Below are 18039 nucleotides of genomic sequence, written 5' to 3' on the forward strand. Positions count from 1 at the left end.
GCCTTCCCACTGTTCATGAATTGTGATCAACAACCAGAAATCACTTTCTCTGTTAACCTTGTTAAGCGCCTTCTATGCACAGGATTCTGTTGTGGTATGGTAAATGTAAGACAATCTCATCCTCCATTAATTGGATATAAAGGATTTAAGAACTGCAGTTAAATGACCAGATGAATCAATACCTGAAGTAACTGCCAATTATATGTATATAATACATATACTTACAAAGAAAGATACTGTTAACAAGTACATGGCAATTTGGAGGCAATTCAGATCCCTCTGACCTTGGGCAATCTGGGGGAAGCTTCCTAAAAGAGGAGAGCCTTGAATACTATGAAGCAATTAAGTAGAGAGGGAGAAGAATAGCATTCTAGAAGTAGACAAGTGAGGCTGCAAGTCAGTGTTTATAAGGTAAGGAGAAAAAATACGGTGAGAAGGATGCATTGAAGCCAGATTGTTAAAGACATGGATGGGAGGAATTTATATCCCATTGAGATATAAGAAATGAAGAATCATTTAAAATTTTGGAGACGGAGACTACAAAGTTGGCAGTGCTCTTTATGAAGGCTACCATGACGGTAACTCCAGAAAGAATGGAAGGGATGGAGCCAAAGCAAAAACAATACCCAGCTGTGGATGTGACTGGTGATAGAAGCAAGGTCCGATGCTGTGAAGAGCAATGTTGCATAGGAACCTGGAATGTCAGGTCCACGAATCAAGGCAAATTGGAAGTGGTCAAACAGGAGATGGCAAAAGTGAATGTCGACATTCTACGAATCAGCTAACTAAAATGGACTAGAATGTGTGAATTTAACTCAGATGACCATTATATCTACTACTGTGGGCAGGAATCCCTCGGAAGAAATAGAGTAGCTATCATGGTCAACAACAGTCTGAAATGCAGTCCTTGCATGCAATCTCAAAAATGACAGAATAATCTCTGTTCGTCTCCAAGGCAAACCATTCAGTATCACAGTAATCCAAATCTATGCCCCAACCAGTAATGCTGAAGAAGCTGAAGTTGAACGGTTCTATGAAGACCTTCAAGACCTTTTAGAACTAACACCCCCAAAAGATGTCCTTTTCATTATAGGGGACTGGAATGCAAAAGTAGGAAGTTACAAAACACCTGGAGTAACAGGCAAATTTGGCCTTGGAATACGGAATGAAGCAGGGAAAAGGCTAATAGACTTTTGCCAAGAGAATGCACTGGTCATAGCAAACACCCTCTTCCAACAACACAAGAGAAGACTCTACACATGGACATCACCAGATGGTCAACACCGAAATCAGATTGATTATATTCTTTGCAGCCAAAGATGGAGAAGCTCTATACAGTCAACAAAAACAAGACCAGGAGCTAACTGTGGCTCAGATCATGAACTCCTTATTGCCAAATTCAGATTTAAATTGAAGAAAGTAGGGAAAACCACTAGACTATTCAGGTATGGCCTAAATCAAATCCCTTATGATTATACAGTGGAAGTGAGAAATAGATTTAACGGACTAGATCTGATAGATATAGTCCTTGATGAACTTTGGACAGAAGTTCGTGACATTGTACAGGAGACAAGGATCAAGACCATCCCCATGGAAAGAAATGCAAAAAAGCAAAATGGCTGTTTGGGGAGGCCTTACAAATAGATGTGAAAAGAAGAGAAGTGAAAAGCAAATGAGAAAAGGAAAGATATAAGCATCTGAATGCAGAGTTCCAAAGAATGGCAAGGAGAGATAAGAAAGCCTTCCTCAGCAGTCAGTGGAAAGAAATAGAGGAAAACAACAGAATGGGAAAGACTAGAGATATCTTCAAGAAAATTAGAGATACCAAGGGAACATTTCATGCAAAGATGGGCTCGATAAAGGACAGAAATGGTATGGACCTAACAGAAGCAGAAGATATTAAGAAGAGGTGGCAAGAATACACAGAAGAACTGTACAAAAAAGATCTTCATGACCCAGATAATCACGATGGTGTGATCACTCACCTAGAGCCAGACATCCTGGAATGTGAAGTGAAGTGGGCCTTAGAAAGCATCGCTATGAACAAAGCTAGTGGAGGTGATGGAATTCCAGTTGAGCTATTTCAAATCTTGAAAGATGATGTTGTGAAAGTGCTGCACTCAATATGCCAGTAAATTTGGAAAACTCAGCAGTGGCCACAGGACTGGAAAAGGTCAGTTTTCATTCCAATCCCAAAGAAAGGCAATGCCAAAGAATGCTCAAACTATTGCACAATTGCACTCATCTCACACATTAGTAAAGTAATGCTCAAAATTCTCCAAGCCAGGCTTCAACAATACATGAACCATGAACTTCCAGATATTCAAGCTGGTTTTAGAAAAGGCAGAGGAACCAGAGATCAAATTGCCAACATCCACTGGATCATGGAGAAAGCAATAGAGTTCCAGAAAATATCTATTTCTGCTTTATTGACTATGCCAAAGCCTTTGGCTGTGTGGATCACAATAAACTGTGGAAAATTCTGAAAGAGATGGGAATACCAGACCACCTGATCTGCCTCTTGAGAGACCTGTATACAGGTCAGGAAGCAACAGTTAGAACTGGACATGGAACAACAGACTGCTTCCAAATAGGAAAAGGAGTACATCAAGGCTGTATTGTCATGTATGGATGTGAGAGTTGGACTGTGAAGAAAGCTGAGCGCTGAAGAATGGATATTTTGAACTGTGGTGTTGGAGAAGACTCTTGAGAGTCCCTTGGACTGCAAGCAGATCCTACCAGTCCATTCCAGAGGAGATCAGTCTTCGGTATTCTTTGGAAGGACTGATGCTAAAGCTGAAACTCCAATACTTTCGCCACCTCATGTGAAGAGTTGACTCATTGGAAAAGACTCTGATGCTGGGAGGGATTGAGGGCAGGAGGAGAAGGGGACAACAGAGGATGAGATGGCTGGATGGCATCACCGAGTCGATGGACATGAGTCTGAGTGAACTCCGGGAGTTGGTGATGGACAGGAAGGCCTGGCATGCTGCGATTCATGGGGTCATGGAGAGGTGGACACGACTGAGCGACTGACTGACTTACTGAGCGTGACAGCGGTGTGCTGGCTGAGCTGTTTGATGGAGGTGGAGCAGGTGGATGAGGGGTGGGGTGGGCAGGGAGGAAAAGGAGACATGATAGTTTCATCAACATTTAAAGAATCTGAAGTATGGCATTTCTATAATCATTTTCTCGGAATTTCCGAGAAAAAAGCAGATTTCTGGATAAGGAAAAGTGAATGATGGATTTTCAATGCCCTCTTAGACCTTGATTGTCTAAAGTATTGCTCCAGGCCACGTTGCTTTTTATTAAAGTATAAGTTGAGTTACCCCAAAGAAATAATAAGGTGTCAGATTGAAATGGAAAACAGGAGAGAAAAAAATGGGATCCAAGAACCATATTTTCTGTTAGATCCATGGTCCTAGATAAAATTGCAAAGTGTGTACCCAATCAAATTTGTGAAGCAAGTACATTGGTTTCTGTTCCTTTAGCCTCTCTAAAGTTCTTCCAACCACTTTGTTCATCTAGAGTCCCAATTTGCATCTTATAGTTCAGAGATCATTCCTCCAAATCTATTCAGTTTTAAATGTGGCCTTTTAGGGAGGTTTTTATTTCTATATTAGATTGAGGGGAAGATTCAACAATAATTAATCAAAACAAATAGGAAAAGAATATTAGGTCCCAGGAATAGACTGTTTTGGGGATAGAACATCATCTATGGTCTCACTTAGGTGATTACAAAACCATCTATAGGCTCAAATTGTCTCACTTTGGTGATCAAATACATACAGCTTTATTCTATAAAGAATGAAAAAAAATTGGCTTGGCTAGGGAATAGATTATCTCTAACCATATGCAGTTTTATATACCTAGTGAGGCATTTTTTACAATGAAATTAAAGGGTCTAGATTCAGCTCTCATCAGGAGTAGGGAGGGAAAAATCTGTTACCAAAATAAAGCCTTGAGAAGTGCTTTTGGAATCTGGCAGAGTAAGGAACTCCAGAAATTTGCTCTTCCATAAAGCAATAGGAACACTGACAAAAATGATCAAAGTCAAAATGTTCAAATCTCTGGAAATTAATAAAGGACTTTCAAACATACAAGGAATGTTTATCTATGAAAAATGACTGGATCTCATTAAGAACAATGAGCTTTGTGACATTTTATCTTACCCTATTTCCACCCCTCTCTCTCTCTCCCCAGGTCCATGTTAGCCTTGAAGACCAATAGCCTCGTAACCATAGGAGGAGGCATATCAGGTTTCAGTTCAGTTCAGTTCAGTCACTCAGTTGTGTCCGACTCTTTGCGACCCCATGAATCGCAGCACGCCAGGCCTCCCTGTCCATCACCAACTCCCGGAGTTCACTCAGACTCACGTCCATTGTGAGTCAGTGATGCCATCCAGCCATATCAGGTTTAGAGCCCCTCAAAAAGTCCCGTCCTCACAGCACTGTCACTATTTGACCTATCTGGCAGCTCTTCAGGGAAGTCCCATGCAATGGGCTAATTTTTGTGTGATTTGAATCAGAGGTCATTTAGTGAGGAAAGCCTTTCAATCTCAGGGTGTTTGTCAAAAATGGTCAGCATCAATGGTTTAACACTGAAATCTACATAAGGAGTCAATATCAACTTGGGGTAAATAAGAGGTGGTGAAAAAACTTAAAAGGAAAATTGGAGGAATGAGATGTCCCTAGAGGGATTTGAAAAAGCTCTGAAAAATCTTAGGATCTTGAAGGCTATGCACATGAGCTGGGCTGTGTGCATGCCCAGGAAAGACCAGAGAAAGATGTACTCTCTCAGTCCCAGCGTAAGCAGAAGTGAAGGCTGAGGCAGAGCTGTAAACTGCCGGAGCAGTGAAGACACACCTCAACACATCACACACACACACACACACACACACACACACACACACACACACACCCTCATCTCACACACACACACATCACACATCACACACACATCACACACACACATCACACACACACATCACACATCACACACACACATCACACACACATCACACACACACACACCCTCATCACACACACACACATCACACACACATCACACACACATCACACATCACACACACATCACACACACACATCACACACACATCACACACACACACATCACACACATACCCTCATCACACACACACAACACACATCACACACCCTCATCACACACACACAACACACATCACACACCCTTATCACACAAACACAACACACATCACACATCATACACACATCACACACACATCACACATCACACACACACATACACACACACATCACACACACACACTCATCACACACATACATCCCACACACACATACACATCACACACATACACACTCATCACACACACACACATCACACATCACACACACACACACACACTCTAAAGAGGATGGAAGATGGCAGACTTATTGGTTAAAGGCATTTAAGGAAATCTCTGTCTAGTCATTAGCCAATCACTAAGCAGAGACTTCAGTGGCCACACATGGTAAAGAAAACAGACTTCCCAGAATTAGTCCAAGGATGTCACTAAATAAGCACACAAAACAAACATAAGCGAGAACAACAACAATGAAATGGGGGACAATAAAATTTCTAGGGTTGCACATTATTTAAAATGTCAAGTTTTCAACAAAATAATTATGAAATGTGCAAAGAAACAGAAAAATATTTTTAAACACAGGAACAAAAGCAGTCAACAGAAACTACCTTGAAGAAAAGCCAAATGCTAGGCTTACATAGACTTTAAATCACCTATTATAAATATGTTCATAGAACAAATTTTTATTATCTCTAACAATCAAAGTATAAGGATGATGTCCAACCAAATAGAGAATATCAATAATGTATCTGTTTCCTACTGCTTCTGTAACAAATTATCAAACTGGCTTAAAACAAGAAAAACATTATTTTACAGCTCTAGAAGTCAGAAATCTACAACAGGTCAACAGAACTTCTAAAGGTGGCAAGAGAGAATCTTTGCCTTTTCGAGCTTCTAGAGGCTGTGCACATTCTTTGGCTCGTGGCCCTGTACCTAGCATCTGACCTTTCCTTCCATAGTCCCATATTTCCATAGTCCCATCTCCATCTCTGACCTCCTACCTCCTTCTGACAAGGACTCTTGTGACTTCTTTGGACCCACTTGGACAATCCAGGATATTCTCCCTATCACGAACTTCTTAATCATACCTGCCAAAGTCTCTTTTGCCATACAAAGTACCATAAAATAGGACATGAACATCACCGGGGGGAAGAGGAATTATTCTGCTTATAGCAAGTAATTGATGAAAATTTTAGGAAGAAAATAAGTCAAATAGAAATTCTGAAGTTGAAAAGTATAACAATTGAAATTTTAAAAATTGCTAGACAGATTCAACAGCAAATTTGGGCAGACATGATTAAAAATTGGCATACTTGAAGATAGGTCCATTGAGATATCTATTCTGAAAAATAAACAGGGAATTATTTTAAAAATTTAACAGACCCTCAGGAATCTTTGGGAAACCCATCAAGTGTACCACCTTATACATAATGGGAGACCCAGAAGAGAGGAGAGAGAAAGGGGCAGAAAGAATACTTGATTAATAACAGCCTACACATTTCCACAAATGGAGTCCAAACATCACATAGTCCCCAGGGACTGTACTGCCGTGTGCCTTGAGAGGTAGAACAACAGAGTGATAAAAAAATATATATATATATTGGGCTCAGTTCTATTCTGTAAAATGGAATTAATAGGGATATACTCTTTAGAATATAGGGTATACCTCACCTTACCTCCTAGGGATATACAATAAGAATTATATTAGGTAATGTAAGTAAGGAGTTTAGCAGAATGTCAATTACAGTAAATTCTCAGTAAGTGTTGACTTTTTAATATCTACCAAGCTATTATTATTTCTTATGTACTGAGCATCATGCCAAGCACTTTATACCATGTCTATTTTCAATTCTCATAACAGTCCAGTGAGTTAGGTATTATCATTCCCACTTTCAGATAAGAAAATTAGACTTCAAAGATACTAAATAAAGTCCTCAAAGTCATGAGCCATGATTTGAACCTGAGTCTAACGGGGTTGCAAAGAGTTGGAGATGACTAGACATGCACACTAGTGATACAGGTGGTTCCTCAAATCACCGGACTTAATTGCTGCTCGGGTAGGACAACATTTCTGTGAATTAAAGATATGTCGGGTCTCTCTGAGTCCGTGTGAAACAACTGTAAAAGACTTCAAAATTAAAGTCATCAGAAATCTCTAATATTGAACATTCTGGTTTTAGACCAATTATGATAATACATGAGGCGTATTGTATCTTAAGCTTTGATACTAAAAGATGACACTCAATGACTAGAATGATGGGTGGTAGAAGTGATAGAGGGGCACTGTCCCCCCAAATGCATGTGTTAATGCTCTCATCCCTAATGTGACCATATGGGGAGGTAGGGAACTTAGGAAATAATTAAGATGAAGTGAGGTCATAAACATAGCACCTTCATCCAACAGAGCTCTCTTCCCACCACGTGAGGACACAGTGAGAATGTGCCTGCCTGCAAAGGCAGGAAGAGGGTCCTCACTGAGACCCAATTACGCTGGTACCCTGATCTCAGACTTCCTGTCTTCAGAATTTTAAGAAAATTAATTTCTATTGTTGAAGCCACCCAGAGTATGATGGTATTTATGGCAGTTGAGGTAATTAATACAGGAGGGCAGCTGGAAAAATGAAGGGAATAGTAAAGTCAGATTCTTCTTTTAAGAACATACCCATTCACATGAGTATGGATATGTTAGCAAAGAATGTGAGTAGTCGACTTTATATATAAAGTATGTATAAGCATGAATCATCACAAATGGAGTTCCTGGCTAAACAGAATTCCTAAGCACTTGGGAAAATGAAAGGACTAAGTACAGCTGCCTCATTCCTTCTGTATGTGTTTGCTGATGGTTGCGGCCTACCAGGAGCAAGGCTAACAGTTGATCGTTACTTTGGTTGGGGCAGAGATATCTGTTGGGGTAGATTGGGAAGATTGATTGGATGGGAAGAAAGAATTCCAATGGCAGAGCTTGCCAGATTTGGCATTTCTGAGTAATTCTAGACAATGAGGAATTTGGGGAAATTCGGGGTTGGGTAGAAAATGATTAAAAATATGCAGAACAGTCCATAGGACACTCTAAAAACACAGAGGTCTAGAGTAGGCCAAAGCTGGAGGAGATCTCAAAAGCCCAAGCTCAGCCGGTAAGCATCTGGATTAGAAATGGAATGATTTTGAGTACAATAATTGAATCAGAGGATGAATGAGAGGAATGATGCATAGATTTTAGCCACCTTTGCCAAAATTTGGGAAGGACCAATGTATTTATTGCACTCATTCATTTGCTCATCTGCTCTAGGGCCAGAACTTGTGTTAGGTGCTAATACAATTATAAGTAAGGTAGACACGGCTTTCTTGGAGCTTACCGTACAGTGATAATTTTTCAACATCTTCAACCAACACATGCTGTGTTTTCTTCTTGGTAACATGTGCTGCCTGTAAAACCACATCCTAACAAATTTCCTCACAAGTTATGCATAGACACCTCTTATCCAATGCAAACAGAGATTTTGCCCTTATGTCTACTCCATAGCGTTCAAACTCTCTGGGTGCCAGCCTAGAAACTGAATGTATTGTTATAGAATCACAAGCACGTGGTGTTTCTGCAGCCATTCTCCCTGAGTTTCTGGAAAAGGGAAAGCAAACAATAGACATTCAGTGTTCTCTTAGACCTTGAGTTTCCTAAAATCATTTCTCTAGACTGTTTTCTTTTTAATTAAAACTTAGGTTGAACTGAATGCATTAACTTTTGGAAAGTCACTCACAAGGTGCCTCCCATGCAGTAGGCAATAATGCCAGTTAGTGTCATTTTACTGAAAATAGAGATAGTTCTGTTTCAGTGGTGTTAGTACTCCCAAATCTTTGCTGATCCAGAGGGGACCTCTCCAAATTATGGAGGGAAAGAAAATTATAGACACTATCTGAACATTAACTTTTCCCCATGGATTTGCTTATATGTGACTAGGGGACTTTCTTTTAACCCACATTAAAGAATTTCATATTTTCATACTTGAGACAAGGTAGTTGATGTTCAAAGCAGAACTGAGAACAAGTAGAAACATGTTTGCATCTGATGAGATCCCTGAGATTTGGCTGTGACTTGAGAAAGGCCAGAAACCAGAGTCTTGTATACTTTTAACCAGTGAATAAATTCATTACTAATAATGCTTGATCATTCATTCACTCAGTGGCTGGAAACCATCTCCCAACAGACACCTACTGTTAAACCACAGCTTTCTTTTCCAGTTCGAAGGAAAAGGGCAAGATTTATGAACAAAATGATGGCTGTTTGCTTCCAACATAAAATCCTCAGCCAAAGTCAGTAGCACTTGAACAGATTCTAGAAAAACACAGTGGGAGATATTATGGAAAGAACATTAGATTTGGAATTAGGATTCTAATGATAGCTCTGTTCCTTATTAGTTGTGTTGTGCTGTCATTTCAGTCATGTCTGATTCTTTGCAACTCGATGGGCTGTAGCCCACCAGGCTTCTCTCTCCATGGGATTCTCCAGGCAAGAATACTGGAGTGGGTTGCCATGCCCTCTTCCAGGGAAAATTCCTGACCCAGGGATTGAACTCGCATCTCTTATATCTCCTGCACTGAGAGGTGGGTTCTTTACCAACTAGTGCCACCTGGGAAGCCCTCCTTATTACCTGCTGCTGCTGCTGCTGCTAAGTTGCTTCAGTCGTGTCTAACTCTGTAAGACCCCATAGACGGCAGCCCACTAGGCTCCCCCATCCCTGGGATTCTCCAGGCAGGAATACTGGAGTGGGTTGCCATTTCCTTCTCCAATGCATGAAAGTGAAAAGTGAAAGTGAAGTCACTCAGTCATGTTTGACTCCTAGCGAACACATGGACTGCAGCCCACCAGGCTCCTCCGTCCATGGGATTTTCCAGGCAAGAGTACTGGACTGGGGGTGTCATTGCCTTCTCCCCTTATTGCCTACATGACCTCAAATCAATACTTGAGTTCCAGGTCTATCATCTGGGTGCTGAGGATCCTCACAAAGCCACCCACGGTCATATTTATTCATAAATAATTTCAGGCATATCTGAAAGAGATAAGAGTGTATCAAGCACCCATCAACTACACCCAGGTTACGATTCCTTAGATTTTGCCCTCTAAGCTTTCTGTAGCACCCCTTCCTATTTTGACTAAGTATTTTAAAGCAAATCTCAGAACTCAAAGTCATTTCACCCCTTTATATACTTCAGTATGCATTAAAACTTTTTTCTTATGTAACTTGAATGACATTAGCAATCCTAACAAAATTAATAATAATTCTTTGATTTCCTTTATAATCCATTATATTCATAATTCCTGATTGCATGAAAAAATGTCTTTTGATAGTTTAATTGTTCAAAACAATGGCCAAATAAGATCTACACAGTGCCTTCAGTTATGTCTCTCAGAATCTTTTAATACACAGCACTGTCCCCTCCATTATTCGAATTTGTAATTCTGCTGTCTTACTGAAGAAAATGATTTAGAAATTATCACAGTATCAGTTTTTCTGCTTGTTCCTTCATGGCAACGTTTGTTTCTCTAAATCTCATATTTTTTGTAAACAAAAATTTAGCTCTAAGGGTCAGATTTGATATTTTTCTCAACTAATATCTCATGGGTGGTACTGTGTATTTCATCTTGCCTCGGAAGGTAAGACTGTCTTATTTTGCTGCTAGGAGTAATGCTTTAATGAATCATGGTTTCAAGTGGTTAAGAGCCTGATACCTCTTTCACAAAATTCTCTGTATATTTTAAAAATGTTTTTGCTTATTGATATTCTTTACCTAAATCAATCATTTCATTAGAATTTTTTGAATGTTGATTTCTTAATTCTGTCATTTTTTTCCCAGTCTTTTCAGATTCATTAGCTGGAATTTTCTTCCACAAAAGCACTTTCTTGTTCAACAAAGGCTATGTAATGACCCTGAAATATTGCTTATCCAGAAATGCAGAATAAATGTTTAATTATTTCCCCTTACTTGGTAATTTTCAGAATGAGGAGTTACTTCAAAGTTGACTAATGAGGCTTTTGGGATTTTTTTGGTGGGGAGAGCTATACATTTTAAAAAACCTTTAGATTTTTATAAATTTATTGAGGTTTATTTGTTTGATGTTCAGATTGTCTCAGCAAGAGACCATTGAGGCTGGTTCCTGGGTCCTTTTGTTCTGACTCCATTACTCTTTGATGGCTTTTTGCTGTCTGGTATGAAAAAAGTGGCCCAGGCTCATCTTGTACATTTCCTGCCCCAAACCTGGTATTAGCCGTTCCTCCACGGAGTTGTGGTTCCTTTTAATGGGGCACAGTCAGTTTTTATGAAACAGGATTATGAATGAAAACATCATGAGAGTGCCTGAATCCTTGTTGATGTTTGCTTCTACCATGGCGTACTCTGTCTACTAGAACATGTCTTTCCATTGACTGTAAAACAAGTTTTTTCCTCTGATTTGCTGTATCTTCTGCCCTGATCTTCAATGCATACTATGAAGATTCCTTATGATGATGACAGTCTGATTTGCTACTGAATCTCCAAGGTTTAGAACAGATTCTAAGGCAGGCCAGGGTGCCAATAAATTTTTAGTGCATGAATAGATTTGTTAATTCTCAGATGACTTTCCCTTCTCCTTCTTTCCTGAACCAGAATTACTTTTTTATTTTTCATTGTGATTTATATCTCTATTAATTTCTGGCACCTGCCATACTGGCACATAAAGGTATGCAATAAATACTGCTGAGTAAACAGATGAATACATAATACTTTAGCACTCTTCTTTTAAAAATGCATCATTTGCTTTACTGAATTCAGTGATGGAAGACTGGAAAGCCACATGTAAGAGAATGAAATTAGAATACTCCTAGCACTATACATAAAAATAAACTCAAAATGAATTATAAGCCTAAATATAAGGACATACACTATGAAACACTTAGAGCAGAACATAGGCAGAACTCTCTGGCATAAATCATAGCAAGCTCTTTTGGACCCACCTCCTAGAGTAATGAAAATAAAAACAAAAATAAACAAATGGGACCTAATTAAACTTAAAAGCTTTGGCAGAGCAAAGGAAACCATAAAAAAGATGAATAGACAACCTACAGAATGGGAGAAAATATTTGCAGATGAAGCAACTGACAAGGGATTAATCTCTAAAATATGCAGTTCAATATCAAAAACCAAACAACCCAATAAAAAATGGTGGAAGAATTAAAGGAACATTTATTCAAAGAAGACATACAGATGGCCAACAAACACGTGGAAAAATGCTCAATATAACTAATTATTAGAGAAATGCACATCAGAACTACAAGGGAGGTATCACCTCACACCAGTCAGAATAGAAATCATCAAAAAAAATTTACAAACAATATGTGCTAGAGAGGGTGTGGAAACAAGGAATCCTTCTTACACTATTGGTGGGAATGTAAACTGATACATTCACTTTAAATAACAGTAGGGAGGTTCCTTAAAAACCTAAAAACAGAACTACCATATGACTCAGCAATACCACTCCTGGGCAGAGAATACCAAAATTCAGAAAGATACATGCACCCCAATGTACCCTGCGACACTATTTGCAATAGCCAGGATATGGATACAGCTTAAATGTCTATCAACAGAGGAATGAATAAAGAAGACGTGGAACATACATACAATGAAGTATTACCCAACCATAAAGAGGAAAGAAATTGTGCCATTTGCAGCGACATGGATGAACTTACAGACGGTCATACAGCATGGTTAAATCAAAAAGAGAAAAACAAACATCATATATTAATGCATGTATATGGAATCTAGAAAAGGGTATAGATGATCTTATATGCAAAGCAGAAATAGAGACACAGACGTAGAGAATAAGCGTATAGATACCAAGGGGGAAAGGGAGATGCGATGAACTGGGAGATTGGGATTGACATTGATACACAATTGATACTTTGTATAAAGCAGATAACTAATGAGAACCTACTGTATAGCACAGGGAACCCTACTCCGTGCTCTGTGGTGACCTAAATGGAAAGGAAATCCAGAAAAGAGGGGATATATGTAAACATGTCACTAATTCATTTTCTTTTTTTGAAAGTAAAATTGTTAATTGCTCAGTCGTGTCCAATTCTTTGTGACTCTGTAGACTGTATCCTGCCAGGCTTTTCTGGTCCATGGGATTCTCTAGGCAAGAATACTGGAGTGTGTAGCCATTGCCTTCTCCAGGGGATCTGCCCAACCTAGGGATTGAACCTGAGTCTCCTGCATTGCAGGCAGATTCTTTACCACTGAGCCACCAGGGAAGCCCCCTATTCACTTTCAGTTCAGTTCAGTCGCTCAGTCGTGTCCGACTCTGTGACCCCATGAATTGCGGCACGCCAGGCCTCCCTGTCCATCACCAACTCCCGGAGTTCACTCAGACTCATGTCCATTGAGTCCGTGATACCATCCAGCCATCTCATCCTCTGTCGTCCCCTTCTTCTCCTGCCCCCAATCCCTCCCAGCATGAGAGTCTTTGCCAGTGAGTCAACTCTTTGCATGAGGTGGCCAGAGTACTGGAGTTTCAGCTTTAGCATCATTCCTTCCAAAGAAATCCCAGGGTTGATCTCCTTCAGAATGGACTGGTTGGATCTCCTTGCAGTCCAAAGGACTCTCAAGAGTTTTCTCCAACACCACAGTTCCAAAGCATCAATTCTTTGGCGCTCAGCCTTCTTCACAGTCCAACTCTTAGAATCATACATTACTACTGGAAAAACCATAGCCTTGACCAGACGGACCTTAGTTGGCAAAGTAATGTCTCTGCTTTTGAATATGCTGTCTAGGTTGGTCATAACTTTTCTCCCAAGGAGTAAGCATCTTTTAATTTCATGGCTGCAGTCACCATCTGCAGTGATTTTGGAGCCCAAAAAAATAAAGTCTGACACTGTTTCTACTGTTTCCCCATCTATTTCCCATGAAGTGATGGGACCGGATGCCATGATCTTTGTTTTCTGAATGTTGAGCTTTAAGCCAAGTTTTTCACTCTCCTCTTTTACTTTCATCAAGAGGCTTTTGAGTTCCTCTTCACTTTCTGCCATAAGGGTGGTGTCATCTGCATATCTGAGGTTATTGATATTTCTCCTGGCAATCTTGATTCCAGCTTGTGTTTCTTCCAGTCTAGCATTTCTCATGATGTACTCTGCATATAAGTTAAATACGCAAGGTGACAATATGCAGCCTTGACGTATCCTTTTCCTATTTGGAACCAGTCTGTTGTTCCATGTCCAGTTCTAACTGTTGCTTCCTGGCCCACATACAGATTTCTCAAGAGGCATTCACTTTGCTGTAGAGTAAAAACTAACATAACCCTGTAAATCAACTATACTCTAATATAAATCAATTAAAACTTTCATAAGTGGCTCCCATTGCTCTTGAAAACATTTTAAATTCCTTAAAGTGGTCCACAAGGTCCCGTGTCAATCTGGCCCCAACCATCAATCTTTTCAGCTCCATCTTCTGCCACTTTTCTCCCTGACCACTTAGCTCTAGCCTCTGAAAGACTTTCCTTCCTCCTTTCCTTTCTTTCAAGGCACCTTATCCATCCTGCCTTGGACTTTCCAACAGACTCTTATTGCGTACGATTCTCTCCCTTCTCCCCTTCTCCATTCTTTCTTTCAACTCCAACTTCTCTTTGGATCCCCTCTTAAAATAACCTCACCTAGGAGACCTTGCATGGCACACTGTCCACTGGAGTTCCTTGCTATATGTTCCCATGCTGCTGCTGCTAAGTCGCTTCAGTCGTGTCCAACTCTGTGTGACCCCACAGACGGCAACCCACCAGGCTCCCCCGTCCCTGGGATTCTCCAGGCAAGAACACTGGAGTGGGTTGCCATTTCCTTCTCCAAAGCATGAAAGTAAAAAGTGAAAGTGAAGTTGCTCAGTCATGTCCGACTCTTAGCAACCCCATGGACTGCAGCCTACCAGCCTCCTCTGTCCATAGGATTTTCCAGGCAAGAGTCCTGGAGTGAGGTGCCATTGCCTTCTCCGATATGTTCCCATAACATTTGTTAATTTGATGTTCTACTAGTACCTGCTAGTGCTGTGTCATTACTTGTACAATGTCTATATTCTCTCCTAGGCTGTGGGCTCCATCAGGGTGGGAATCATATCTGTGTAGTCCAGAGCTCTACTCCCAGTTATTCATAAGTGCCCAATCAGTACTGGCTGAATCAATGGGCATTAGTGCTGCTAAACTCCTGAAATATAGGGACCATGTTAATTCCACATTTATCCCTTGTTTAGCTTCTACAATCATTTGGGCTCTTAGAAGAGATTCAGGAAATGTTGGCTGAATGGCTAGACACTATCTCTAATCAAGCCCTTCTGCTGCCTTCACTATGCAGAGAAAAACATTTCCTGGTGTAGTCTACCTCTCCAATCCAGATTTTTGTGAGTTTGAGGTAATTTTCCTCCTAATGTCTTGAAATGCACTTGTATCTCACCTCTCCAGCATCAGCTTTAAGCAACACACAGTGCCAGCAAGCCAGCAGCTGGAGGAGTGGGCTAAGGGAACTGCTGGCACATCCCTCTTGTGCAGCCAGGTACTGGTACGGCATCTGTATGACCACTCTCTGTGGCAGGGAGAAAGGAGAGTGTGAGTCAAGGAAGAGTCCTGCTCTATCCAGGATGATTTAGCTTTCAGGAAGCAATGCAACAGCAGCTGCTTAGTAAGAGAACAACTCCATGGTCCTTTTCAGCCACACCTGGGAGAGGAAAGTCTAGCGACACCTGCTGGATACACGTCAGACTGCCAAGTTTACGTAAGAAAGAGCCAGCATGATCTCAATGAATGACATACATTTTGGAAAATATATCAATTAGAGTGTGAACTTTTATTACAGAAATAATATTCCAGTCCATTAGGACAAGGTTCTCATGGATGGATCAGTTGCAAAGTAGGAAATAAGGATGCTTTAAAAAATGGCACAGAAGATACCTCAACACTTAATCTATTGCTGTGGAGAATTCCATATCCCCAAGCAGAGTCTATTGCCAGTAGGGAGAGAATGGGGTGGTGGGGTGGGGGTAAGAGGGGGAGAGTGGTAAATCTTTGGGGCATTCATTGATATCTGAGCAGTCACCCATTTGAAAACACCATTTAAGGCTAAGGCTAAGAGACAGTTTGCATGGTGATAAACACCTCAGAGTTTGGAATCAAGCAGATCTGGGTTAAAATTCCAGCTTTACCACTTATTATCTGGGTAACTATGGGCAAGTGTCTTAACTTCGATGAGCCTTAAGTTTCCTCATCTGTAGAGTGTTATAATAATAAGTTGTACCTACTTTAGAGGATTTAGTGAGGCACAAATGAAATAATGTATGTAAAATAGCCCATTTGCCAATTCCAAGTGAGCTAATTAAGGTAATATTGAAAATAGTTACCTCCATAAGAGAACCTCATAAAGTGCTATTTTGATATGACTTTATCAGTTAATTATATAAAGATGCAAAAGACACAGCTCAGAGTCTCCAAGAACAGGCAGACTAGCCAGGGAAACCAATGCATAAACACTTAACTAGAATACCTCTTGACCGTTACTCTAGTTAGTCTATGAGAAAGTAGAGGGAATACTGAGGTGTGCCTATTTGGGGCAGGGACCCTCCCAAATAGCAGCAAGGCTGACAGCTAGGCTGGACCTTGAAAGATGAAGAGGACTACAACCAAGGTGGACAGGGAGGAAGGAGGAGAGAGCAGATAATATGAGTTTGGGGATGTGAACACGAGGGCTTGTTCAGGAAACATGGAGTTGCCCTGTACAGTGCAAGTGAGGAGGGTCTTAGTTGCAATGAAGCTCAGCACATTGAGGGCCCTACAAGAAGGCCAAGGGGCTCAAGCCCAGCTGGCAAGGGCAAGAGGGGGACGGATTCTCTGTAAGGAAGGGTCCTCAGATGCTCTCTGCTACCTACAAACAATGTACACTGATGGTTTTTATCTGTCCAGGGTCTATTTTTCTATCTTTTGAAGATGACAACTTCGTTTTCCTTTGAGAAACAATCCCTCCTGAATGCTGGCTTTGTGACTTGAGTGGCACTGATCAGCCAGTCTCATACCCATATCATGTTCAAGGACAGTCACGTGATCCAGGCCTGGAGAATGAGCATATTCCACTTGCTTGACCATGGTGATTGGTTCAGAGATCAGCGATGCTGAACCTAGGTTGGTCTAATCAGAGTGAGTCCTAGAGCCCAGAAAAGCTATGGCTGCCACAATCAACTGCAAGGGTGTGCAGATCTGAGCCACCAGGGACACCACATGTCCAGGAATGAAAAACAGCAAACGAAGACAAGTGGAGATATGGGAAAAGAAGGACTAAGACTGATTATGTGATTTGGACTCCTGGATCCAGCCATTCCTGACACAAACCTCAACTCCTGGACATTCCGATAAAGGTATATTTTGGTTTAGGCCACGTTTATTGGCTTTCTGTCACTTTCAACCAACAGATTCTTGACCAATGAAATACTGCTGGCTTGATTTTTGTTTTCAAGTGTTTGCATCTTATAACTCATATGGCTACCTCTTTATAATTGACTCATAACTTCTAGAAACTACTAACACATTTCACAGAAAAATCAAGGTTTCCTCTTGTGTTCCAAGCTGAAACAAGTCTTTCAGCTCAAAACTTGTAAGCCTGCAGAGGGAGAGACCAACAGACTCAACAGATAGGTAAGAATGTTATTGTAACTAACTTGCAGCCCTGAAGCCAATATTTAAATCAATAATTCATGACATCTTCAGACAATTAAGACCTGAAAGCCATCTTTCTGAGTTGTAAAGACTGGTATAGGGCTTCTGCCTTTTGTTGGTCCTGTTTTCATGCCTGAATCCCCACTGAATATACAAGAAGAGAGAAAAGAAAGATGAAAGAGCTCTTTACTACTGACAGCTTTGATTC

The 18039-nt window shown here is 40.6% G+C and overlaps 1 long non-coding RNA gene across 1 annotated transcript in view; it reads left to right on the forward strand.

Annotated features, from left to right (window-relative positions):
• The window catches only part of LOC138427554 (uncharacterized), a 115336-nt gene extending 97718 nt beyond the window's left edge, over positions 1-17618 (forward strand). Inside the window, exon 3 of the long non-coding RNA XR_011252054.1 lies at positions 17085-17618. This is a non-coding gene — a long non-coding RNA (uncharacterized lncRNA). The remainder of the gene's footprint in view (positions 1-17084) is intronic.
• Positions 17619-18039: the final 421 nt, after the last annotated feature.

The sequence above is a fragment of the Ovis canadensis genome, chromosome 22 (genome assembly GCF_042477335.2).
Source record: "Ovis canadensis isolate MfBH-ARS-UI-01 breed Bighorn chromosome 22, ARS-UI_OviCan_v2, whole genome shotgun sequence".
Lineage (NCBI taxonomy): Eukaryota > Metazoa > Chordata > Mammalia > Artiodactyla > Bovidae > Ovis > Ovis canadensis.